Source organism: Poecile atricapillus, chromosome 2 (assembly GCF_030490865.1).
Source record: "Poecile atricapillus isolate bPoeAtr1 chromosome 2, bPoeAtr1.hap1, whole genome shotgun sequence".
In the NCBI taxonomy this organism is placed as follows: domain Eukaryota; kingdom Metazoa; phylum Chordata; class Aves; order Passeriformes; family Paridae; genus Poecile; species Poecile atricapillus.
The window spans coordinates 153,528,090-153,553,707 of record NC_081250.1 but is presented as its reverse complement, the minus strand read 5'-3'; the positions used below and the strand labels follow the sequence as shown (position 1 = coordinate 153,553,707).

Sequence of the window (25,618 nt, the reverse complement as noted above, 5' to 3'; positions counted from 1 at the left end):
AAAAAATTCACAATAATTCCCAAAAAATCCCCAAATTTCCCCAAAATCCTCAACAATTCCCAAAGAATTTCCAAAAAGTTCCCAATTGTTCCAAATAATTCCCAGTAATTCTCAAAAATTCCCAATAATTCTCAAAAAATCCCCAAAAATTCCTAAAAATTCCCAAAAAATTCCCAATCATTCCGAAAAATTCCCAGTAATTCCCCCAAAAAATCCCCAAAATTTCCCTGAATTCCCAAAAAAATCCCAATAACTCCCAAAAATGCAAAAAAATTCCTAAAAATTCTCAATAGTTCCTAACAAATTTCCAAATATTACAAAAAACTCACAGCAATTACCAAAATAGCCCCAAAATTCCCAAAGAATTCCTAAAAAATTCCCAATAGTTCCAAATAATTTCCAGAAATTCTCCAAAATTCCCCAAAAATTCCCAAAAAGTCATAAAAAATTCTCAGTAGTTCCTAAAAAATTCCTAAAAATTCCAAAAAATTCACAATGATTCCCCCCAAAATCTCAGAAGCTCCCAAAGAATTCCCAAAAAAGTCCCAAAAAATTCCTAACTGTTCTCAATAATTCCCAAAAAATCCCCCAAATTCCCCCAAAATTAAAAAAAATTCCCAAAGAATTCCCAAAAAATTCCCAATTGTTCCAAGTAATTGCCAGTAATTCTCAAAAATTCCCAATAGTTGTCCAAAAATTCCCAAAAATTCTCAATAATTCCAAAAAAATCCCCCAAAATTCCCAATAACTCCTAGAAGTTCCTAAAAATTCCCAATAATTCCCCCCAAATTCCCGATCTTTTCCAATAATTCCCAAAAAAATCCCCAAAAATTCCCAGTAATTCCCCAGAATTCTACAAAATTCCCTGAAAATTCCAAAAATTCCCCAAAATTCCTAACAATTCCCAATAATTCCCAAAAATTTCTAAAAAATTCCTAAAAAATTCCCAAAAATTCCCAATAATTACCAAAATTGCCAAAAAATTCTCAATAATTTCAAAAAAATTCCCAATTGTTCTGAAAAAATTCCCAATAATTCCCCCCCAAAATGCCAAAAATTTCCCAAAAAACTCCACAAAAGTTCCCAGTAATTCCCAAAAATTCTCAATAATTCCCAATTCCGACTTCTTCTTACTTTGTCCCCACCCCATTCCCCAGTTTGGCTCGAAATCCTTCCCAAAATCTGGGAATTCCCCAAATTCCCAGGAAAATCCTGGCTCCAAACTCATCCCAAACTCTGGGAATTCCAAACCTTTCCCAAAATCTGGGAATTCCTGGGGAAATCCCAGCTCCAGGCCCTTCCCAAACTCCGGGAAATTCGGGATCTGCTCCGAGGGGAAAAGGATGGGAAAGCAGGAACGGACTCAGAGTGGAATTTTCTGGAACATTCCTTTGGAAAAAGCCGGAATTCCGGGCTGGAATTCTCATTCCCGGCTGGAATTCCCATCCCTGTGGATCCTCAGGATTCCCAAGCTCGGAATTCCCGGATTTCCGAGCTCGGAATTCCCGGATTTCCGTCTCCCTCTGGGCTTGGGATGGATTTCTCTGGAATTTTCTGGGAATTTTCTGGATTTTTCTGGAATTTTCTGGAATTTTTCCTGGAAAAAGGAGCCTCAAGCAGGGGGGAAAAAAGCTGGGAAAGGGCGAAAATTCCCGAAAAAAAGCCGGGAAAACCATTGGGAATTGCACCGGGGTATCCCAGCGATCCCAATGCCAGGGAAAACCGGGATTTTTCCAGAGAATTCTCTGGAAAGAGCCCCCAGGAATTCAGGGAATTAAAAAAAATCATGGAAAAAAAAATCGGGAATTCCGGAGCCGCCGCTGGGGGGAGCCCTGAGCCTTTTCCAGGATTTTTTATTCCCTTTTCCCTAAAAAAATTCCCGGGATTTGGGTTTGGGGGGGTTTTGGATCCCGGATTTTTTGGGAATGGCGCCGTCGTTTTTCCTGCTCCTCGATCCCTTCCCGAGGGATTTTCCAGGGATTTCGTTTTCCATGGATTTCGTTTTCCATGGATTTTGTTTTCCATGGATTTCAGTGGGGAGGGAATTTTGGGAATCCGCCGGAATTTGTGCCGGGAAAATCCCAGCGGATTTTCCCAAAAGATGGGAATTTTGGGATATTGGAATTCCTTGGGAATTCCATGAGGGAACAGCTGTGGATTCTTGGGAATATTCCCTTGGAAAGGGCTGGAATTCTCATTCCCAGCGGGACAAGTCCTGGATAAACCAATCCTGGATTTCCTGGTCTGGATTTGGGATCAATCCTGGATTTCCCATCCTGGATTTGGGATCAATCCCGGATTTCCTGGTCTGGATTTGGGATCAATCCCAGATTTCCCGGCCTGGATTTGGGATCAATCCCGGATTTCCCAGCCTGGATTTGGGATCAATCCCGGATTTCCCAGCCTGGATTTGGGATCAATCCCGGATTTCCCAGCCTGGATTTGGGATCAATCCTGGATTTCCCGGTCTGGATTTGGGATCAATCCCGGATTTCCCAGCCTGGATTTGGGATCAATCCCGGATTTCCTGGCCTGGATTTGGGATCAATCCCGGATTTCCCAGCCTGGATTTGGGATCAATCCCGGATTTCCCAGCCTGGATTTGGGATCAATCCTGGATTTCCCGGTCTGGATTTGGGATCAATCCTGGATTTCCCAGCCTGGATTTGGGATCAATCCCGGATTTTCTGGTCTGGAGTTTGAACTGTCCCAGATCCCGATCCCGGCTCCCCAGATCAATCCCAATCCCCAAATCCCCATCCCGTTTTTCTGGGATGTCCCAAATCCCAGCTCCTGGGTCTATCCCAGATTTCCCAATCCCATTTTTCTGGGATGTCTCAGATCCCAATCCCATTTTTCTGGACTATCCCAGATCCCAGTCCTGGCTCCCAAGGCTATCCCAAATCCCGATCCTGGCTCTTTGGTCTATCCCAGATTTCCTAATCCCATTTTTTCTGGACTATCCCAGATCCTGATCCCGATTTTCTGGACTATCCCAGATTTCCCAATCCCATTTTTTCTGGACTATCCCAGATCCTGATCCCGATTTTCTGGACTATCCCAGATTTCCCAATCCCATTTTTGTGGACTATCCCAGATCCCAATCCCAATTTTCTGGGCTATCCCAGATCCTGATCCCGGCTCCTGGGTCTGTTCCAGCTCCCTGGATCCGATTTTCTTGGAATATCCCAAATCCCAATCCCATATTCCAGGTCTATCCCAGATCCCTGGATCCCATTTCCCTGGAATGTCCCAGATCCCAATCCCGGTTCCTGGGTCTATCCCAGATTTTTCAATCCCATTTTTCTGGGCTATCCCAGATCCCAATCCCGTTTTTCTGGACTATCCCAGATTTCCCAATCCCATTTTTCTGGGCTATCCCAGATTTCCCAATCCCATTTTTCTGGACCATCCCAGATTTTCCAATCCCATTTTTCTGGACTATCTCAGATCCCAATTCTGATTCTCTGGACTGTCCCAGATTTCCCAATCCCATTTCCTTGGAATGTCCTAGATCCTGATCCCATTTTTTGGGTCTATCCCAGTTCCCAATCCCATTTCCCTGGAATGTCCCGGATCCCAATCCTGATTCTCTGGGCTATCCCAGATCCTGACCCCATTCCCAAATCCCAACTCTCAAATCTCCATTCCCAACTCCCATTCCCAAATCCCAAATTCCCAAATCCCAAATCCCATCCCCAAATCCCAAATCCCATTCCCCAATCCCATTCCCAAATCCCAAACACCATTCCCAAATCCCGAATTCCCAAATCCCAACTCCCCCATTCCGGGCCCTGTCTGGGATCCGAGCCCGGATCCGGGAGCTGCAGGAGCCGCAGGAACCGCCTGGGGCCCAAATCCCCAATCCCAAATCCCAAATCCCCAATCCCAAATCCCAAATTCCCACATCCCAAATCCCATTCCCAACTCCCCCATTCCGGGCCCCGTTTGGGATCAGAGCCCGGATCCGGGAGCCAGAGCCGGGAGCCAGATCCAGGAGCAGCCCCGGGAGCCTCCGGAGCCGCCGCAGGAAGCGCCCAGGGGCCAAATCCCAAATCCCCATTCCCCAATCCCATTCCCAAATCCCAAATCCCAACTCCCATTCCCAAACACCATTCCCAAATCCCAAATTTCCACATCCCAAATCCCAAATCTCATTCCCAAATCCCAAACACCATTCCCAAATCCCATTCCCACATCCCAAATCCCATTCCCAAATCCCAAATCCCAACTCCCCCATTCCGGGCCCCGTTTGGGATCGGAGCCCGGATCCGGGAGCCAGATCCAGGAGCAGCCCCGGGAGCCTCCGGAGCCGCCGCAGGAAGCGCCCAGGAGCCAAATCCCAAATCCCAAATCCCAAATTCCCACATCCCAAATCCCCATTCCCAAATCCCAAATCCCAACTCCCCCATTCCGGGCCCCGTTTGGGATCGGAGCCCGGATCCGGGAGCCAGATCCAGGAGCAGCCCCGGGAGCCTCCGGAGCCGCCGCAGGAAGCGCCCAGGAGCCAAATCCCAAATCCCAAATCCCAAATTCCCACATCCCAAATCCCCATTCCCAAATCCCAAATCCCAACTCCCCCATTCCGGGCCCCGTTTGGGATCGGAGCCCGGATCTGGGAGCCAGAGCCGGGAGCAGCCCCGGGAGCCTCCGGAGCCGCCGCAGGAAGCGCCCAGGGGCCAAATCCCAAATCCCAAATCCCAAATTCCCACATCCCAAATTCCCATTCCCAAATCCCATTCCCAACTCCCCCATTCCGGGCCCTGTCTGGGATCGGAGCCCGGATCCGGGAGCCAGAGGCGGGAGCCAGATCCAGGAGCAGCCCCGGGAGCCTCCGGAGCCGCCGCAGGAAGCGCCGGGGGCTGCGGTGTTTCCTCCCGGAATGACAATTCCAGATGTTCCTCTCCCGGCTCCGGCCGCGATTCCAAGGATTTTCCCTCCTCCTCCTCCTCCTCCTCCTCCTCCTCCTCCTGCTGCTCCGGCGGCGGCTCCCGGAGCGATCCCGGAGGGATCGGGAGCTGCCGAGCTCCGGGAAAGGGGAGAGGGAAAAGGGAAAGGGAGAATTCCCGGGAATGAGAGGGAATCCAGAGGAGAAGGGAAAATGGGAATGGGGAAAAATGGGGAAAAAATGGGAAAATGGGGGAAAAATGGGAAAATGGGGATGGGAAAAATGGGGAGAAAATGGAAAAAAATGGGGGAAAAATGGGGAAAATGGGAATGGGAGAAATAGGAAAAAAATGAGGGAAAAATAGGGAAAATGGGAATGGGAAAAAGGGAAAAATGGGAAAATGGGAATGGGAAAAATGGGGAAAAATGAGGAGAAAATGGGGAAAAATGAGGAGAAAATGGGGAAAAATGAGGAGAAAATGGGGAAAATGGGAATGAGAAAAATGGGGGAAAATGGGAATGGGAAAATGGGGAAAAAATGGAAATGGGAAAAAAATGGGGGAAAATGGGAAAAAATGGGGAAAAAATGAGGAGAAAATGGGGAAAAATGGGAATGGGAAAAATGGGGAAAAAGTGGGAATGGGTGAATGGGGAAAAAAGGGAAAATGGGGAAAAATGGGAATGGGAAAAAGGGGGAGAAAATGGAGAAAAAATGGGGAAAATGGGAAAAAATGGGGAAAATGGGGAAAAAATGAGAATGGGGAAATGGGGAAAAAATGGGGAAAAATGGGAAAAGGGGAAAATCGGAATGGGAAAAATGGGGGGAAAATGGGAAAAAATGGGAAAAATGGGAATGGGGAAAAATGGTGAAAAAATGGGAAAAATGGGGAAAAATGGGAATGGGGGAAGGGGGAAAATGGGAATGGAAAAAAATGGGGGAAAAAATGGGAATGGGGGAAAATGGGAAAATGAGAATGGGGAAAGGGGAAAAGGGAGAAAATAGGAAAAATGGGGAAAAAATAGGAATGAAAAAATAGGGAAAATGGGGAAAAAGAGGGAAAAATGGGGATGGGGAAATGGGAAAAATGGGGAAAAATGGGAATATGGGAATGAGAAAATAGGGAAAAATGGGAGTGGGAAAAGGGGGAAATGGGAATGGGGGAAAAATGGGAAAAAATGGGAAAATGAGAATGGGAAAAATGGGAAAAAATTGGAAAAATGGGAAAAAAAATTGGAAAAATGGGAATGGGAATAGGATTGAGAATGGGGAAAAATGGGAATGGGAAAATGGGAATTTGGGATTGGGAATGAGAGCAGGTGGATGAGGAACAGGGATTGGGATTTCCCAGTTTCCAGCTCCAGGTTCCCAAATTCCAACCCCATTTTTCCCAGATTTCCCCCCCATTTTCCCAGATTTTAGCTCCATTTTTCCCAAATTTTTGTCCTTTTTTTTTTCCCCAAATTTTTGTCCCATTTTTCCCAGTTTTACTCTCACTTTTCCAGGATTTTAGCCCCATTTTTCCCAAATTTTCTTCCCATTTTTCCCAGATTTTCCCCCCATTTTTCCGATTTTCCAGCCTCACTTTTCCCAGATTTCCTCCCCAATTTTCCCAGATTTTACTCTCATTTTTCCCAAATTTTCCCCCCATTTTTCCCACATTTTACCCTCTTTTTTTCCCAAATTTTTGTCCTTTTCATTCCCAAATTTTTGTCCCATTATTCCCAGTTTCCAGCCCAAATTTTCCCAGATTTTACTCCCACTTTTCCCAGATTTTCCCCCCATTTTTCCCAAACTTTTGCCCCATTTTTCCAAATTTCCCCCCATTTTTTCCAGATTTTAATCTCCATTTTCCCCAAATTTTTTCCCTTTTTTTCCCAAATTTTCATCCCTTTTTTTCCCAAATTCCAGCCCCACTTTTCCCAGATTTTTCCCAAATTTTTCCCCCCATTTTTCCTAAATTTTTGTCCCACTATTCCCAAATTTCCCCCAACTTTTCCCAAATTTTCCACCCATTTTTTCCCAGATTCCCCCCCCATTTTTCCCAGATTTTATTCCCATTTTCTGCAAATTTCCTCCCATTTTTCCCATTTTCCAGCCCCTTTTTTCCCAGCTTTTATCCCAAATTTCCCCCAAATTTTTCTCCCATTATTCCCAAATTTTCCCCAATTTTTCCCAAATTTTCCCTCCACTTTTCCCACATTTTCCCCTCATTTTCCCCAAACTTTTGTCCCTTTTTTCCCAAATTTTTGTCCCTTTATTCCCAAATTTCCCCCCTCTTTTCCCACATTTCTCCCCCCACTTTTCCCATTTTTCAGCCCCATTTTTCCCAAATTTTCCTCTCATTTTTCCCAAATTTTCCCCCATTTTTCCCAAACTTCCCCCCCACTTCCCCCCATTTTTCCCAGATTTTCCCAGATTTCCCCCCCATTTTTCCCCAGATTTTCCAACCCCATTTTTCCCAATTTTTTCCCCATTTTTCCCAAATTTTCCCCCATTTTTCCCAAATTTTCCTCTCATTTTTCCCAAATTTTATTCCCATCTATCCCAAATTTCCCCCCGATTTTTCCCAGATTCCCCCCCCCATTTTTTCCCATTTTCCAGCCCCACTTTTCCCAAATTTTCCCTCAATTTTTCCAGAATTTTCCCACATTTTCCCCTCATTTTCCCCAAATTTTTGTCCCCTTTTTCCTAAATTTTCCCTCCATTTTTCCCACATTTTCCCCCCACTTTTCCCATTTTCCAGTCCCATTTTTCCCAGATTTTACTCTCACTTTTCCCAAATTTTACTCTCATTTATCCCAAATTTCCCCCATTTTTCTCAAATTTTCCCCTCATTTTCCTCCCCATTTTTCCCAAATTTTCCCACATTTTCCCCAAATTTCCCCCCCATTTTTCCCAAATTTTTCCCCCACTTTTCCCACATTTTTCCCAAATTTTCCCAGATTTTCCCCCCCATTTTTTCCCATTTTCCAGCCCCATTTTTCCCAAATTTTCCCTCATTTTCCCCAAATTTTCCCCTCATTTTTCCCACATTTTCCCTCCTTTTTTCCCAAATTTCCCCCGATTTTTTCCCAAATTTTCCCCCCATTTTTCCCAAATTTTCCCAGATTTCCCCCCCATTTTTTCCCATTTTCCAACCCCATTTTTCCCAAATTTCCCCCGATTTTTTCCCAAATTTTCCCCTCATTTTTCCCAGATTTTCCCAGATTTCCCCCCCATTTTTTCCCATTTTCCAGCCCCATTTTTCCCAAATTTTCCCTCATTTTCCCCAAATTTTCCCCTCATTTTTCCCACATTTTCCCTCCTTTTTTCCCAAATTTCCCCCGATTTTTTCCCAAATTTTCCCCCCAATTTTCCCAGATTTCCCCCCCATTTTTCCCATTTTTCAACCCCATTTTCCCCAAATTTTCCTCTCATTTTTCCCAATTTTTCCCCCTTTTTTCCCGAATTCCCACATTCCCATTTCCCCATCCCAAATTCCCATCCTCTCCCCCCACCCCCCAAACCAAAACCCCCCAAAAATCCCAAAAAATTCCCAAAAATCCCCAAAAATTCCCAAAAATTCCCCTCATTCCCCGGAATTGCTGCCGGGCTCCCGCTCCGGGATTTTGGGAAGAGCTTTGATCCAGGATTTCCAGCGGCTCCGGGTGTTATTCCCATCATTCTCCCGCTGTTTCCGAAGCCTCTGGCACTCGGAATCGCGCCGTAAGACAATCCCTCATCCCGGCTTTTTCCAACTTTTCCAGCCTTTCCCCCGTTCCCTTCGGAATCCGGCGGCTCCTGCGGTTTCCCGGCGGCTCTTCCGGAATTCTCCCCCCTCAGATCCCGATTTTCCCCCTCAAATTCCCAATTTTCCCCCTAAAATCCCGATTTCTCCCCCTCAAATCCCGATTTTCCCCCTCAAATCCCGATTTTCCCCCTCAAATCCCGATTTTCCCCCTCAAATCCCGATTTTCCCCCTCAAATCCCGATTTTCCCCCTCAATTCCCGATTTCCCCCCTCAAATTCCCACTTTTCCCCCTCAAATCCCAATTTTCCCCCTCAAATCCCGATTTTCCCCCCCTCAAATCCCGATTTTCCCCCTCAAATCCCGATTTTCCCCTCAAATCCCGATTTTCCCCCTCAAATCCCGATTTTCCCCTCAAATCCCGATTTTCCCCTCAAATCCCGATTTTCCCCCCCTCAAATCCCAATTTTCCCCCCCTCAAATCCCAATTTTCTCCCTCAAATCCCGATTTTCCCCCCCTCAAATCCCGATTTTCCCTCTCAAATCCCGATTTTCCCTCTCAAATCCCGATTTTCCCCCTCAAATCCCGATTTTCCCCCTCAAATCCCGATTTTCCCCCTCAAATCCCAATTTTCCCCCTCAAATCCCGATTTTCCCCCTCAAATTCCCAATTTTCCCCCTGAAATCCCAATTTTCCCCCTCAAATCCCGATTTTCCCCCCCTCAAATCCCGATTTTCCCCCTGAAATCCCGATTTTCCCCCTCAAATCCCGATTTTCCCCCCTCAAATCCCGATTTTCCCCCTCAAATCCCGATTTTCCCCTCAAATCCCGATTTTCCCCCTCAAATCCCGATTTTCCCCCTCAAATTCCCAATTTTCCCCCCCTCAAATCCCGATTTTCCCCCTCAAATCCCAATTTTCCCTCTCAAATCCCGATTTTCCCCCTCAAATCCCGATTTTCCCCCTCAAATTCCCAATTTCCCCCCCTCAAATTCCCACTTTTCCCTCTCAAATCCCGATTTTCCTTCTCAAATCCCGATTTTCCCCCTCAAATCCCGATTTTCCCCCTCAAATCCCGATTTTCCCCCTCAATTCCCGATTTCCCCCCTCAAATTCCCACTTTTCCCCCTCAAATCCCAATTTTCCCCCTCAAATCCCGATTTTCCCCCCCTCAAATCCCGATTTTCCCCCTCAAATCCCGATTTTCCCCTCAAATCCCGATTTTCCCCCTCAAATCCCAATTTTCCCCCCCTCAAATCCCAATTTTCCCCCCCTCAAATCCCAATTTTCTCCCTCAAATCCCGATTTTCCCCCCCTCAAATCCCGATTTTCCCTCTCAAATCCCGATTTTCCCTCTCAAATCCCGATTTTCCCCCTCAAATCCCGATTTTCCCCCTCAAATCCCGATTTTCCCCCTCAAATCCCAATTTTCCCCCTCAAATCCCGATTTTCCCCCTCAAATTCCCAATTTTCCCCCTGAAATCCCAATTTTCCCCCTCAAATCCCGATTTTCCCCCCCTCAAATCCCGATTTTCCCCTCAAATTCTCAATTTCCCCTCTCAAATCCCGATTTTCCCCCCTCAAATCCCGATTTTCCCCCTCAAATCCCGATTTTCCCTCTCAAATCCCGATTTTCCCTCTCAAATCCCAATTTTCCCCCTCAAATCCCGATTTTCCCCCCCTCAAATCCCGATTTTCCCCTCAAATTCTCAATTTCCCCTCTCAAATCCCGATTTTCCCCCCCTGAAATCCCGATTTTCCCCCTCAAATCCCGATTTTCCCTCTCAAATCCCGATTTTCCCTCTCAAATCCCGATTTTCCCCCTCAAATCCCGATTTTCCCCCTCAAATCCCGATTTTCCCCCTCAAATCCCAATTTTCCCCCTCAAATCCCGATTTTCCCCCTCAAATTCCCAATTTTCCCCCTGAAATCCCAATTTTCCCCCTCAAATCCCGATTTTCCCCCCCTCAAATCCCGATTTTCCCCCTGAAATCCCGATTTTCCCCCTCAAATCCCGATTTTCCCCCCTCAAATCCCGATTTTCCCCCTCAAATCCCGATTTTCCCCCTCAAATCCCGATTTTCCCTCTCAATTCCCGATTTTCCCCCTCAAATTCCCGATTTTCCCCCCCTCAAATCCCGATTTTCCCCCTCAAATCCCGATTTTCCCCCTCAAATTCCCACTTTTCCCTCTTTCATCCCCTCTCTTCTCCCAGGAAAATCAACCCCAAAGAATTCCCAGATTTTTCCGGGGGTTTCTCCCTCGGAAAAGCGGGAAAATCCCTCGGGAATTTGGGATTGGGGGTGAGGTCATCGCCAGCGTTCCGAGGTTTTCCTCATCCTCGTTTTTCCGTGGATGAAGCCGGGATGGGAGCGGGGGAAATTCGGGAATTCCCGGGGGAGTTTCATCCCAAACTTTTCCCAGAATTTTCCCAAAGTTTTCCCAGTTTTCCCAAAGTTTCCCCAAAGTTTTCCCAAAGTTTTCCCAAAGTTCCCCAAAAGTTTTCCCGAAGTTTTCCAGAGTTTCCCCAACTTTTTCCCAAACTTTTTCCAAAGTTTTTCCCAAACTTTTCCCAAAGTTTTCCCAAAGTTTTCCCAGAGTTTTCCCAAACTTTCCCCAGTTTTTCCAGAGTTTTCCCAAGGTTTTCCCAACCTTTTCCCAAACTTTTCCCCAAAGCTTTTCCAGAGTTTTCCCAAAGTTTCCCCAAAGTCTTCCCAAACTTTTTCCAAAGTTTTTTCAGTTTTCCCAAACTTTTCCCCAAGTTTTTTCAGAGTTTTCCCAAAGTTTTCCCAAACTTCTTCCAAAGTTTTCCCAAAGTATCCCAAAGTTTTCCAGAGTTTTCCCAAAGTTCTCCTAAGTTTCCAAAAGTTTTCCCAAAGTTTTTCCAGAGTTTTCCCGAAGTTTTCCCCAAACTTTTTCCAAAGTTTTCCAGAATTTTTTTTGACTTTTCCCAAAATTTTCCCAAAATTTTCTCAGAGTTTTCCCAAAGTTTTCCCAAACTTCTTCCAAAGTTTTCCAAAGTTTTTCCAGAGTTTTCCCAAAGTTTTTCCAGAGTTTTCCCAAAGTTTTTCCAGAGTTTTCCCAAACTTCTCCCGAACTTTTCCCAAACTTTTCCCCCAAGCTTTCCCAAAGTTTTCCCAAAGTTCTCCCAAGTTTCCAAAAGTTTTCCCAGAGTTTTTCCCAGACTTTTCCCAAAGTTTTTCCAGATTTTTCCCGAAGTTTTCCCCAAACTTTTCCCAAAGCTTTCCACAGTTTTTTTTGGACTTTTCCCAAAATTTTCCCAAAATCTTCTCAGAGTTTTCCCAAAGTTTTCCCAAACTTCTTCCAAACTTTTCCAAAGTTTTTCCAGAGTTTTCCCAAAGTTTTCCCCAAACTTTTCCCAAACTTTTCCCAAAGTATCCCCCAAAGTTTTCCAGAGTTTTCCCAAAGTTTTCCCAAAGTTTTCTCAAAGTTTCCCTGAAGTTTTCCCAAAGTTTTCCCGAAATTTTCCCAAAGTTTTCCCAAAGTTTGGGACAGAGCTTTTCCGACCCCCTGGGGAGATTCCCTGGAAATTTGGGAAGAGAGGGGGAAAAAAAACATGGAAAAAAATGGGGCTGGAATTTGGGGAAACTGAGGCTGAAAACTTTGGGAAACTGAGGCTGGAAAATCTGGGGAAATTGAGGCTGGAAATTTTGGGGAAACTGAGGCTGGAAATTTTGGGAAAAGTGGGAAAAATGAGGATGGAAATCTGGGAAAAATGAGGCTGGAATTTGGGGAAACTGAGGCTGGAATTTTGGGAAAACCAGGGTTGGAAATTGGGAAACTGAGGCTGAAATTTGGGAAAAGTGGGGTGAAAGTTGGGGAAACTGAGGCTGGAAATGTGGGGAAACTGAGGCTGGAATTTGGGGAAACTGAGGCTGGAATTTGGGGAAACTGAGGCTGGAATTTGGGAAAATGGCACCAAAAGTCGGCCAAGGTGATGCTGGAATTTGGGAGATTCCCGGGATTTGGGTGATCCCAGAATTTGGACAATTCCCAGAATTTGGGGGATCCCAGGATTCAAAAAATTCCCAGGATTTGGAGAATTCCCAGGATTTTGGGCAATTCCCAGGATTTTGATGATCCCAGATTTTGGAGAATTCCCGGGATTTTGGACAATTCCTGGGATTTTGGGCAAATTCCTGGGATTTTGGACAATTCCCAGGATTTTGATGATCCCAGGAGCCCCTCAAGGGTTAAATCCAGGCTGAATTCCCGGGATTTTGGACAATTCCCGGGATTTTGGACAATTCCCAGGATTTTGGGCAAATTCCCAGGATTTCGGAGAATTTCTGGGATTTTAATGATCCCAGGATTTGGAGAATCCCAGATTTTGGGCAATTCCCAGGATTTTGATCCCAGGAGCCCCTCAGGGGTTAAATCCCGGCCGAATTCCCGGGATTTTGGGCAGGAAAAGCTTTTTCCGAGCGATGACGTCACCAAAACTCCGGAATAACCACGAGGAAGAGCGGAAACCTCTCTACATTCCCGAATTTCCCATTCCCAAATTCCCCATTCCCAAATTTCCCATTCCCAAATTTTCCATTCCCAGATTTCCCATTCCCGAATTTCCCATTCCCAAATTTCCCATTCCCAAATTTCTCATTCCTGATTTTCTCATTCCTGGTTTTTTATTCCCAATTTTCTCATTCCTGATTTTCTTATTCCCAATTTTTTCTTGTTCCCAGGTTTTTTTCATTCATGGAATTTTCAGCCCATTCCCAGGATTTTTCCCTCATCCCAAACTCTGAATTCCCAGGATTTTCTCTTATTCCCAAACTTTTCATTCCCAAAATTTTCTCCCCATTCCCGGATTTTTCTCTCATTCCCAAACTTTTTATCCCTGGAATTTTCCCCCCATTCCCAAAATTCACATTCCCAAGATTTTCTCCTCATTCCCAGCATTTTTCCCCATTCCCAAATTCCAAATTCCAGGAATTTTCCCCCATTCCCAGTCTCCAAATTCCTGGAATTTTCTCCTCATTCCCAGAATTTTTCTCCCATTCCCAAACTCCCAGAATTTTCCTCCCCATTCCCAAAATTCACATTCCCAGATTTTTTCTCCCATTCCCAAATTCCAAATTCCCAGGATTTTTCCCCCATTCCCAAGCTCCAAATTCCCGGAATTTTCTCTCATTCCCAAACTCCAAATTCCCGGAATTTTCTCTCATTCCCAAACTCTGAATTCCCAGAATTTTCTCACAATCCCAAACTCCAAATTCCCAGATTTTTCTCTCATTCCCAAACTTTTCATTCCCAAAATTTTCCCCCCATTCCCAGAATTTTCCCCCATTCCCGAATTCCAAATTCCAGGAATTTTCCCTCATTCCCAAACTTTTCATTCCTGGAATTTTCCCCCCATTCCCAGATTTTTTCTCCCATCCCAAACTCCAAATTCCAGGAATTTTCCCCCATTCCCAGTTTCCAAATTCCTGGAATTTTCTCCTCATTCCCAGAATTTTTCTCCCATTCCCAAACTCCAAATTCCCAAAATTTTCTCTCATTCCCAAACTCCAAATTCCCGGATTTTTCTCTCATTCCCAAATTCTGAATTCCCAGGATTTTCTCCTCATTTCTGGAATTTTCTCCCCATTCCCAAACTCCAAATTCCCGGAATTTTCTCTCATTCCCAAACTCTGAATTCCCAGGATTTTCTCTTATTCCCAAACTTTTCATTCCCAAAATTTTCTCCCCATTCCCAGATTTTTTACTCATTCCCAAACTTTTCATTCCCGGAATTTTCCCCCCATTCCCAGATTTTTTCTCCCATCCCAAACTCCAAATTCCAGGAATTTTCCCCCATTCCCAAGCTCCAAATTCCTGGAATTTTCTCCTCATTCCCAGAATTTTCCTCCCCATTCCCAAAATTCACATTCCCAGATTTTTTCTCCCATTCCCAAACTCCAAATTCCCGGATTTTTCTCTCATTCCCAAACTCTGAATTCCCAGGATTTTCCCTGATTCCCAAACTTCTCATTCCTGGAAGTTTTAGCCAATTCCCAGGATTTTTCCCCCATTCCCAAGCTCCAAATTCCCGGAATTTTCTCTCATTCCCAAATTCCAAATTCCCGGGATTTTCTCTCATTCCCAAACTTCTCATTCCCAAAATTTCCTCCCCATTCCTGGGATTTTTTCCCAATTCCCAAATTCCAAATTCCCGGAATTTTCCCCCTCATTCCCAAATTTTCTCCTCATTCCCGGGATTTTCCCTCTCCCCAATCCCGAATTTCCTCCTCAGGGAGAGGGGGAGGGGCTCCTGGGGCTGGAATTTTCATGGAATTCTCATGGAATTTTCATGGATTTTTTATGGAATTCTCATGGAATTTTCATGGAATTTTCATGGAATTCTCATGGAATTTTCATGGATTTTTTATGGAATTCACATGGAATTTTCATGGAATTTTCATTAAGATTTTAAGGGAATTTTGGATGGATTCTGATGGAATTTTAATGGAATTTTTGGTGGAATTTTCATGGAATTTTAATGGAATTTTCATTGAATTTTCATGGAATTTCAGAAGGAATTGGGGGAATTTTAATGGAATTTTTATGGAATTTTTATGGAATTTTCATGGAATTTCAGAAGGAATTCTGATGGAATTTGGGTGGAATTTTGATGGATTTTGGTGGAATTTTCTTTGGAATTTTGGGTGAAATTTTGATGGGAATTCCGATGGAATTTTAATGGAATTTTAATGGGAATTTTGGATGGAATTTTGAGTCAAATTTGGATGGGATTTTAATGGAATTTTAATGGAATTTTGGATGGATTCTGATGGAATTTTAACGGAATTTTGGGGTGGAATTTTCCTGGGAATTTCTATGGAATTTTTGTGGAATTTTCATGGAATTTTGATGGGATTTGGATGGAATTTTTTAGGGAATTTTCTTTGGAATTCTAACGGAATTTTGATGGGAATTTGGGTGGAATTTTCATGGAATTTTGGATGGATTCAGCTGGAATTTTAGTGGAATTTTGGGTGGAATTTTTGTGGAATTTTGGGAGGAAATTTGCCCGGAATTTTGATGGATTTTGGTGGAATTTTCTTTGGAATTTTAATGGAATTTGGGTGGATTCCGGTGGAATTCTGATGGATTTTAGATGGAATTTGAGTGGAATTTTAATGGAATTTTAGATGGATTCCAATGGAATTTTTGGTGGAATTTTGATGGGAATTCTGATGGAATTTTCATGGAATTTTGTGTGGATTCAGATGGAATTTTAATGGAATCTTGAATTTTGGTGGGGTTTTGATGGAATTTTGGGTGAAACTTGGTTGGAATTCTGAGGGAGTTTTGATGGGAATTTTGGGTGGAATTTTCATGGAATTTTCATGGAATTTTGGATGGATTCCAATGGAATTTTCAGTGGAATTTCGGTGGAATTTGGATGGAATTTTTTAGGGAATTTTCTTTGGAATTTTGAAGGAATTCTGATGGGAATTTGGGTGGAATTTCCATGGAATTTTAGGAGGATTTGGATGGAATTTTTATGGAATTTTGATGGGAATTTTGGAAGGAATTTTAGTCGAATTTCAGGATGGAATTCCCAGGGAATCTTGGAATTCCCGGTTTGGAGCCACTTGGAATTTTGGGATGGAATTCCCGGGATTTTGGAATTTTTAGAGAATTTTTAGGGATTTTTTTTTTTTTTAGGGAGTTTTGAGGGGTTTTATTCAGGAATTTTGAGGGTTTTTTGGGGAATTTTCTGGGAGTTTTTTGGGAATTTTGAGGTGATTTTTTAGGGAATTTTGAGAGGGCTTTTTTGGGAATTTTTAGGGGATTTTTTTGGGGAATTTCGAGAGGTTTTTGGGGAATTTTCAGGTGTTTTTTTCAGGAATTTTGGGGATTTTTTTGGGGAATTTTGAGGGGATTTTTGGGAATTTTGAGGGGGATTTTTTTTTGGGAATTAGAAAATTGGCATTCCCAAAAACTTGGTATTCCCAGGAAAATTTGGGATTCCCAGAAAACTCCAGCATTCCTAAAAAAATCAGCATTCCTGGGAAAATCTGGCATTCCCAAAAAACCCTGGCATTCCCAGGGAAAAACTGAGATTCCCAGGAAAAGTTTGGATTCCTAGAAAATCCGGGGTTCCCAAAAAAACCTTAGAATCCCAAAAAAACCCAAAAAAGCAGGAATAAAAACCCAGGAAAATCCCCAAAAAATCCCAAAACTCCCCAAAAATCTCAGGAATAAAAACCCCAGAAAATCCCAAAAAACCCCCAAAAAACCTTGGGAATAAAAGCCAGGAAAATCCAAAAAAAACCCCAAAAACCCTGGGAATAAAACCCCAGGAAAATCCCAAAAAAACCCCAAAAACCCAGGAAAAAACCCCAGGAAAATAAAAAAAAAAACAAAAAACCTGGGAATAAAAACCCCAAAAAAACCCAAAAAATCCCAGGAATGAAACCCAGGAAAATCCCAAAAAAACCCAAGAATAAAACCCAGGAAAATCCCCCAAAAAATCCCAAAAACACCCGGAAAATCCCCAAAAAACCCCAAAAACTCAGGAATAAAACCCCAGGAAAATTCCAAAAAAAACCCAAAAAAACCAGGAATAAAAATCCCCAAAAAACCCCCAAAACCCCAGGAATAAAAATCAGGAAAATCCCAAAAAAATCCCAAAAAATCAGGAATAAAAACCAGGAAAGTCCCCCAGAAAACCCAGGAATAAACCCCAGGAAAATCCCCAGAAAATCCCAAAAAACCCCAGGAATAAACCCCAGGAAAATCCCAAAAAAACCCAAAAACTCAGGAATAAAACCCAGGAAAATCCCAAAAAAACCCCAGGAATAAACCCCAGGAAAATCCCAAAAAAACCCAAAAACTCAGGAATAAAACCCAGGAAAATCCCAAAAAACCCCCAAAAAAACAGGAATAAAACCCCAGGAAAATCCCAAAAACACAGGAATAAAAACCCAGGAAAATCCCAAAAAAACCCAGGAATAAAAACCCAGGAAAATCCCAAAAAAACCCCAAAACCCCAGGAATAAAACCCAAAAAAACCCAAAAACTCAGGAATAAAAACCCAGGAAAATCCCAAAAAAATCCCAAAAAAACCCAAAAACCCAGGAATAAACCCCAGGAAAATCCCAAAAACCCAGGAATAAAAACCAGGAATAAAAACCCCAAAAAATCCCCAAAAAAACCCCCCAAAAAACCAGGAATAAGAATCCAGGAAAATCCAAAAAAACCCCAAAAAACCAGGAATAAAACCCAGGAAAATCCAAAAAAAACCCAGGAATAAAAACCAGGAAAATCCCAAAAGACTCCCAAAACCCAGAAATAAAAACCCAGGAAAATCCCAAAAAACCCAAAAAAACAGGAATAGAAACCAGGAAAATCCAAAAAAAACCCCAAAACCCAGGAATAAAAATCCAGGAAAATCCCCAAAAAAACCCCAAAAACCCAGGAATAAAACCCCAGGAAAATCCCAAAATCCCAAAAACCCCGGGAATAAAAACCCAGGAAAATCCCAAAAACCCAAAAACCCCGGGAATAAAAACCCAGGAAAATCCTAAAAAAACCCCAAAAAACCAGGAATAAAAACCCAGGAAAATCCCAAAATCCCAAAAAAAACCCAGGAATAAAAACCAGGAAAATCACGAAAAACCCAAAAAACCCAAAAAAACCTTGGGAATAAAACCCAGGAAAATCTCAAAAAAACCCCAAAAACCCAGGAATAAAACCCAGGAAAATCCCAAAAAAACCCCAAAAACCCAGGAAAAAACCCCAGGAAAATAAAAAAAAACCCAGAAAACCTGGGAATAAAAACCCCAAAAAGCCCAAAAAATCCCAGGAATAAAACCCAGGAAAATCCCAAAACCCCAAAAACCCCAGGAATAAAAAATCAGGAAAGTCCCCAAAAAACCCAGGAATAAAAACCCAGGAAAGTCCCAAAAAAACCTAAGAATAAAACCCAGGAAAATCCCCCAAAAAATCCCAAAAAACCCCGGAATAAAAACCCCGGAAAATCCCCAAAAAACCCCAAAAACTCAGGAATAAAAACCCAGGAAAATCCCCAAAAACCCCAAAAAACCAGGAATAAAAACCCAGGAAAATCCCAAAAAAACCCCAGGAATAAAAATCAGAAAAATCTCAAAAAAAACCAGGAATAAACCCCAGGAAAATCCCAAAAAAACCCAAAAACTCCAGGAATAAAACCCAGGAAAATCCCAAAAAACCCAAAAAACCCCAAAAAACCTTGGGAATAAAACCCAGGAAAATCCTGAAAAAACCCCAAAAAACCAGGAATAAAACCCAGGAAAATCCAAAAAAAAAATCCCAAAAAACCAGGAATAAAAACCAGGAAAATCCCAAAAAAACCCCCAGGAATAAAAACCAGGAAAATCCCAAAAAAACCCCCAGGAATAAAAACCAGGAAAATCCCAAAAAAACCCCAAAAACCTTGGGAATAAAACCCAGAAAAATCCCAAAAATCCCAAAAAAACCCCAGGAATAAAACCCAGGGAAATCCCAAAAAAACCCCAAAAACCCAGGAATAAAACCCCAGGAAAATCCCAGAAACCCCAAAAAACCCCAGAAAACCTTGGGAATAAAACCCAGGAAAATCTCAAAAAAACCCCAAAAAAACTGGAATAAAACCCAGGAAAATCCCAAAAAAATCCCAAAAAATCAGGAATAAAAACCAGGAAAATCCCAAAATCCCAAAAAAACCCCAGGAATAAAATCCAGGAAAATCCCGAAAAAACCCAAAAAAAACCAGGAATAAAAACCCAGGAAATTCCCAAAAAACCCCAAAAACCCAGGAATAAAACCCCAGGAAAATCCCAAAAACCCCAAAAACCTTGGGAATAAAACCCCAGGAAAATCCCAAAAACCCAAAAAAAACCCCGGAATAAAAACCAGGAAAATCCCAAAAAACCCAAAAAATCCCAAAAAGTCCCAGGAATACAAACCCAGGAAAACCCCAAATAAACCCCAAAAACCCAGGAATAAAAACCCAGGAAAATCCCAAAAACCCCAAAAAACCTTGGGAATAAAACCCAGGAAAATCCCAAAAAATCCCCAAAAAATCTGGAATAAAATCCAGGAAAATCCCAAAAAAACCCAAAAACCAGGAATAAAACCCAAGAAAATCCAAAAAAAAACCCCAAAAAAACAAGAATAAAAATCCCCAAAAAACCCCCAAAACCCCAGGAATAAAAACCAGGAAAATCCCAAAAAATCCCCAAAAAACCAGGAATAAAATCCAGGAAAACCCCAAATAAACCCCAAAAACCCAGGAATAAAACCCAGGAAAATCCAAAAAAAATCCAAAAACCCAGGAATAAAAACCCAGGAAAATCCAAAAAAACCCCAGGAATAAAAACCAGGAAAATCCCCCAAAAAACCCCAAAAAATCCCAGGAATAAAAAGCCAGGAAAACCCAAAAAACCCCAAAAAACCCCAAAAAACCTTGGGAATAAAACCCAGGAAAATCCCAAAACATCCCAAAAAACCCCAAAAAATCCCAGGAATAAAAACCCAGGAAAATCCAAAAAAAACCCAAAAAAAACCCCAGGAATTAAAAGCAGGAAAATCCCAAAAAAATCCCAAAAAAACCCAAACACCCAGGAATAAAACCCCAGGAAAGTCCCAAAAACCCAGGAATAAAAACCAGGAAAATCTCAAAAAAACCCCAAAAAACCTGGGAATAAAAAGCAGGAAAATCCCAAAAACTCAGGAATAAAACCCAGGAAAATCCCAAAAACCCCAAAAAACCTTGGGAATAAAACCCAGGAAAATCCCCAAAAAAATTCCAAAAAACCGCAAAAACCCAGGAATAAAACCCCAGGAAAATCCCAAATAAACCCCAGGAATAAAAACCCAGGAAAATCCCAAAAAACCCTCAAAAAACCTTGGGAATAAAACCCAGGAAAATCCCAAAAAAATCCCAAAAAAACCCAACAACCCAGGAATAAAACCCCAGGAAAATCCAAAAAAAATCCCAAAAAACCCCAAAAACCAGGAATAAAACCCCAGGAAAATCCCAAAACCTCAGGAATAAACCCCAGGAAAATCCCCAAATCCCAAAAACCCCGGGAATAATAAAAACCCCCGGAGTTGGGGGGAGGGGGAGCAGCCGGAGCCGGGATCCCCCCGGGAATCCGGGAACGAGGAGCGAGTGAAGAATTCCAGAGGCGGATTTGGCTCCGCGCTCCAGACGGACACGGGGGAGGCGCGGGGGCTTCCAGGAGCACCTGGAACACAAAAACCGGGAAAAGAGCGATGGAAAAACAGCCGGAATTCTCCGGGGGTCCTCGTGGGCCGAGGGTTTTATGGGATGGGATTCCCAGCTGCAGGCAGGGAATAAATCAGGGAATTCTTCCCGCTTGGAATCGCAGGTGCGGGGAGGGAACGGAGCCGCCGGAAAACGGGAATGGGATCGGATTCCTTGGGAATGGGGGATGGGAATGGAAACTGGGAATGGGATCGGATTCCTTGGGAATGGGGGATGGGAATGGAAACTGGGAATGGGGGCTGGAATTCCTTGGGAATGGGGGATGGGAATTCCTTGGGAATGGCTTTGGATTCATTGGGAATGGGATCGGATTCCTTGGGAATGGGGGCTGGGAATGGGGGTTGGGAATGGAAACTGGGAATGGAAACTGGGAATCCTTGGGAATGGGATCTGATTCCTTGGGAATGGGGGATGGGAATGGGGTCTGGGAATCCTTGGGAATTCTTGGGAATGGGGGCTGGGAATTCCTTGGGAATGGGGGATGGGAATTCATTGGGAATGGGGGCTGGAATTCCTTTGGAATGGGGGATGGGAATTCTTGGTAATGGCTTTGGATTCATTGGGAATGGGATCGGATTCCTTGGGAATGGGGGCTGGGAATGGGGGATGGGAATTCCTGGGAATTCATTGGGAATGGGATCGGATTCCTTGGGAATGGGGGATGGGGATGGAAACTGGGAATCCTTGGGAATGGGATCAGATTCCTTGGGAATGGGCGATGTGAATTCTTGGGAATGGGGGCTGGGAATGGAAACTGGGAATGGGGTCTGGGAATCATTGGGAATTCTTGGGAATGGGGGCTGGAATTCCTTGGGAATGGGGGATGGGAATTCTCAGGAATGGGGGATGGGAATTCTCGGGAATGGCTTTGGATTCACTGGGAATGGGATCGGATTCCTTGGGAATGGGGGTTGGGAATGGGGTCTGGGAATCATTGGGAATTTTTGGGAATGGGGGCCTGGGAATGGAAACTGGGAACGGGGGCTGGGAATTCCTGGGAATTCATTGGGAATGGGGGCTGGGAATGGAAACTGGGAATGGCCTGGGAATGGGGGTTGGGAATCTTTGGGAATGGGGGCTGGGAATGGAAACTGGGAATTCCTGGGAATTCATTGGGAATGGGATCGGATTCCTTGGGAATGGGGGCTGGGAATGGAAACTGGGAATTCCTGGGAATTCATTGGGAATGGGATCAGATTCCTTGGAAATGGGGGCTGGGAATGGTCTCAGGTTCCTTGGGAATGGGGTCTGGGAATCATTGGGAATTCTTGGGAATGGGGGCTGGGAATGGAAACTGGGGGGAATGGAAACTGGGAATGGGGGTTGGGAATCTTTGGGAATGGGGGCTGGGAATGGGGGATGGGAATTCCTGGGAATTCATTGGGAATGGGATCGGATTCCTTGGGAATGGGGGATGGGAATGGAAACTGGGAATCCTTGGGAATGGGATCAGATTCCTTGGGAATGGGGGAGGGGAATCACTGGGAATGGAAACTGGGAATCCTTGGGAATGGGATCGGATTCCTTGGGAATGGGGGATGGGAATGGGGGATGGGAATCATTGGGAATGGAAACTGGGAATCCTTGGGAATGGGATCGGATTCCTTGGGAATGGGGGATGGGAATTCCTTGGGAATGGCTTTGGATTCATTGGGAATGGGATCTGATTCCTTGGGAATGGGGGATGGGAATGGAAACTGGGAATCCTTGGGAATGGGATCAGATTCCTTGGGAATGGGGGAGGGGAATCACTGGGAATGGAAACTGGGAATCCTTGGGAATGGGATCGGATTCCTTGGGAATGGGGGATGGGAATTCCTTGGGAATGGCTTTGGATTCATTGGGAATGGGATCTGATTCCTTGGGAATGGGGGATGGGAATGGCTTGGAATTCCTTGGGAATGGGGGCTGGGAATGGAAACTGGGAATCCTTGGGAATGGGAGATGGGAATGGAAACGGGGAATCCTTGGGAATGGGATCAGATTTCTTGGGAATGGGGGATGGGAATGGGGGATGGGAATTCCTGGGAATTCTTGGGAATGGGGGCTGGAATTCCTTGGGAATGGGGGCTGGGAATCCTCAGGAATGGGGGCTGGAATTCCTTGGGAATGGCTTTGGATTCATTGGGAATGGGATCGGATTCCTTGGGAATGGGGGTTGGGAATGGAAACTGGGAATGGGATCGGATTGCTCGGGAATGGGGGCTTGGAATGGAAACTGGGAATAGCCTGGGAATTTATTGGGAATGGGGGCTGGGAATCCTCGGGAATGGGGGCTGGGAATTCCTTGGGAATGGAAACTGGGAATGGAAACTGGGAATGGAAACTGGGAATCCTTGGGAGTGGGGGCTGAGAATCCTTGGGAATTTCTTGGGAATGGGGGCTGGGAATTCCTTGGGAATGGGGGCTGGGAATGGAAACTGGGAATGGTCTCAGGTTCCTTGGGAATGGGGGCTGGGAATCATTGGGAATTCTTGGGAATGGGGGCCTGGGAATGGAAACTGGGAACGGGGGCTGGGAATTCCTGGGAATTCATTGGGAATGGGATCGGATTCCTTGGGAATGGGGGCTGGGAATGGGGGCTGGGAATTCCTGGGAATTCATTGGAAATGGGGACTGGGAATGGAAACTGGGAATGGTCTGGGAATTCTTTGGGAATGGGGGCTGGGAACGGGGGCTGGGAATTCCTGGGAATTCATTGGGAATGGGATCGGATTCCTTGGGAATGGGGGCTGGGAATGGTCTCAGGTTCCTTGGGAATGGAAACTGGGAATCATTGGGAATTTTTGGGAATGGGGGCTGGGAATGGAAACTGGGAATGGGGGCTGGGAATTCCTTGGGAATGTCCAGGGATTGGGAATGAGGATCAGGAATTCCTTGGGAATGAGAGCCAGGAATTCATTGGGAGTGGGGGCTGGGAATCTTTGGGAATGGGGGTTGGGAATTCCTTGGGAACGTGGGCTGGGAATGGCCTGGAATTCTTTGGGAATGGGGGTTGGGATTCTTTGGGAATGGCCTCAGGTTCCTTGGGAATGGGGCTCGGGAATCCTTGGGAATGAGGGCCAGGAATGGATTCAGATTTTTTGGGAATGAGGCCTGGAATTCCTTGGGAATTGGGGCCAGAATTCCTTGGGAATTGGGGCCAGGAATTCCTTGGGAATTGGGGCCAGAATTCCTTGGGAATTGGGACCAGAATTCCTTGGGAATTGGAGCCAGGAATTCCTTGGGAATTTGGGCCAGAATTCCTTGGGAATGCCTGGGAATGAGGGTCAGGAATTCCTTGGGAATTGGGGCCAGGAATTCCTTGGGAATGCCCAGGAATTCCTTGGGAATTGGGGCTGGGATTCCTTGGGAACGGGAGCCGGGAGCTCCTGGAATCTCAGGCCTGGCCGGGATTTTCGGGATCATCCCATCCCGAGCATTCCATGGATTCAGCCCCGGATTCTCTGGGAATTCCATCCCAAAATCCCAACATTCCATTGGAAGCCATTCCCCAAATCCCAAATCCCTCCCCAGCTCTGCCGGGAAAAAACCCCTGGAAAAACCTCGGGAATTCTCCCGGATTCCCGGATCCGGAGCCGCCGGAATTTCCCGGGGAATTTCGGAATCCCGGCCAGGGAATTTTATCCATGGAATTTTGGATATGGAATTTTGACCCTGGAATTCTATCCATGGAATTCTCGCCCTGGAATTTTTTTCCATGGAATTTTGTCCATGGAATTCTGGGCATGAAATTGTCGCTGTGGAATTTTATCCACGGAATTTTGTGTGCGGAATTCTGGTTATGGAATCATGGCTGTGGAATTTTATCCATGGAATTTTATCTTTGGAATTTTATCCATGGAATTCCGGTTATGGAATTCTGAGCATGGAATTCTGGGTGTGGAATTTTATTCATGGAATTCTGGCTATGGAATACTGACCATGGAATTTTATCCAGGGAATTTTGGCCATAGAATTGTGACTGTGGAATTCTATCCATGGAATTTTATCCATGGAATTCTGGCTGTGGAATTGTGGCAGTGGAATTTTATCCATGGAATTCTATCCGTGGAATTTTATCCATGGAATTCTGGCCGTGGAATTTTATCCATGGAATTTTATCCATGGAATTTTGGCAGTGGAATTTTGTCCATGGAATTCTGGCCATGGAATCCTGGCTATGGAATTCAGACCATGGAATTGTGCCTGTGGAATTTAATCCATGGAATTTTTATCTATGGAATTTTATCCATGGAATTGCGGTTATGGAAATGTGGCTGTGCAATTCTGGCTGTGGAATTCTGGCCCTGGAATTTTATCCATGGAATTGTGGCTGTGGGATTCTGGTTATGGAATTTTATCCATGGAATTCTGGTTTTGGAATCCTGGCTGTGGAATTCTGGTCATGGAATTTTATCCATGGAATTTTATCCATGGAATTCTGGCCGTGGAATTTTATCCATGGAATTCTGGCTGTGGAATTCTGATTAGGAAGTTCTGGCCCTGGAATTTTATCCTTGGAATTTTGGCAGTGGCATTTTATCCATGGAATTCTGGCCATGGAATCCAGGCTATGGAATTCAGATCATGGAATTGTGCCTGTGGAGTTTTATCCATGGAATTTTTATCCATGGAATTTTATCCATGGAATTGTGGTTATGGAATTCTGACCATGGAATTCTGGCCCTGGAATTTTATCCATGGAATTGTGGCTGTGGAATTCTGGTTATGGAATTGTGGCCATGGAATTTTATCCATG

General features: G+C 44.3%; 1 protein-coding gene across 1 annotated transcript in view; it reads left to right on the top strand.

Moving 5' to 3' along the window:
• The window catches only part of BOP1 (BOP1 ribosomal biogenesis factor), an 87,669-nt gene that overhangs the window by 9,684 nt on the left and 52,367 nt on the right, over positions 1–25,618 (top strand). The window lies entirely within an intron of this gene.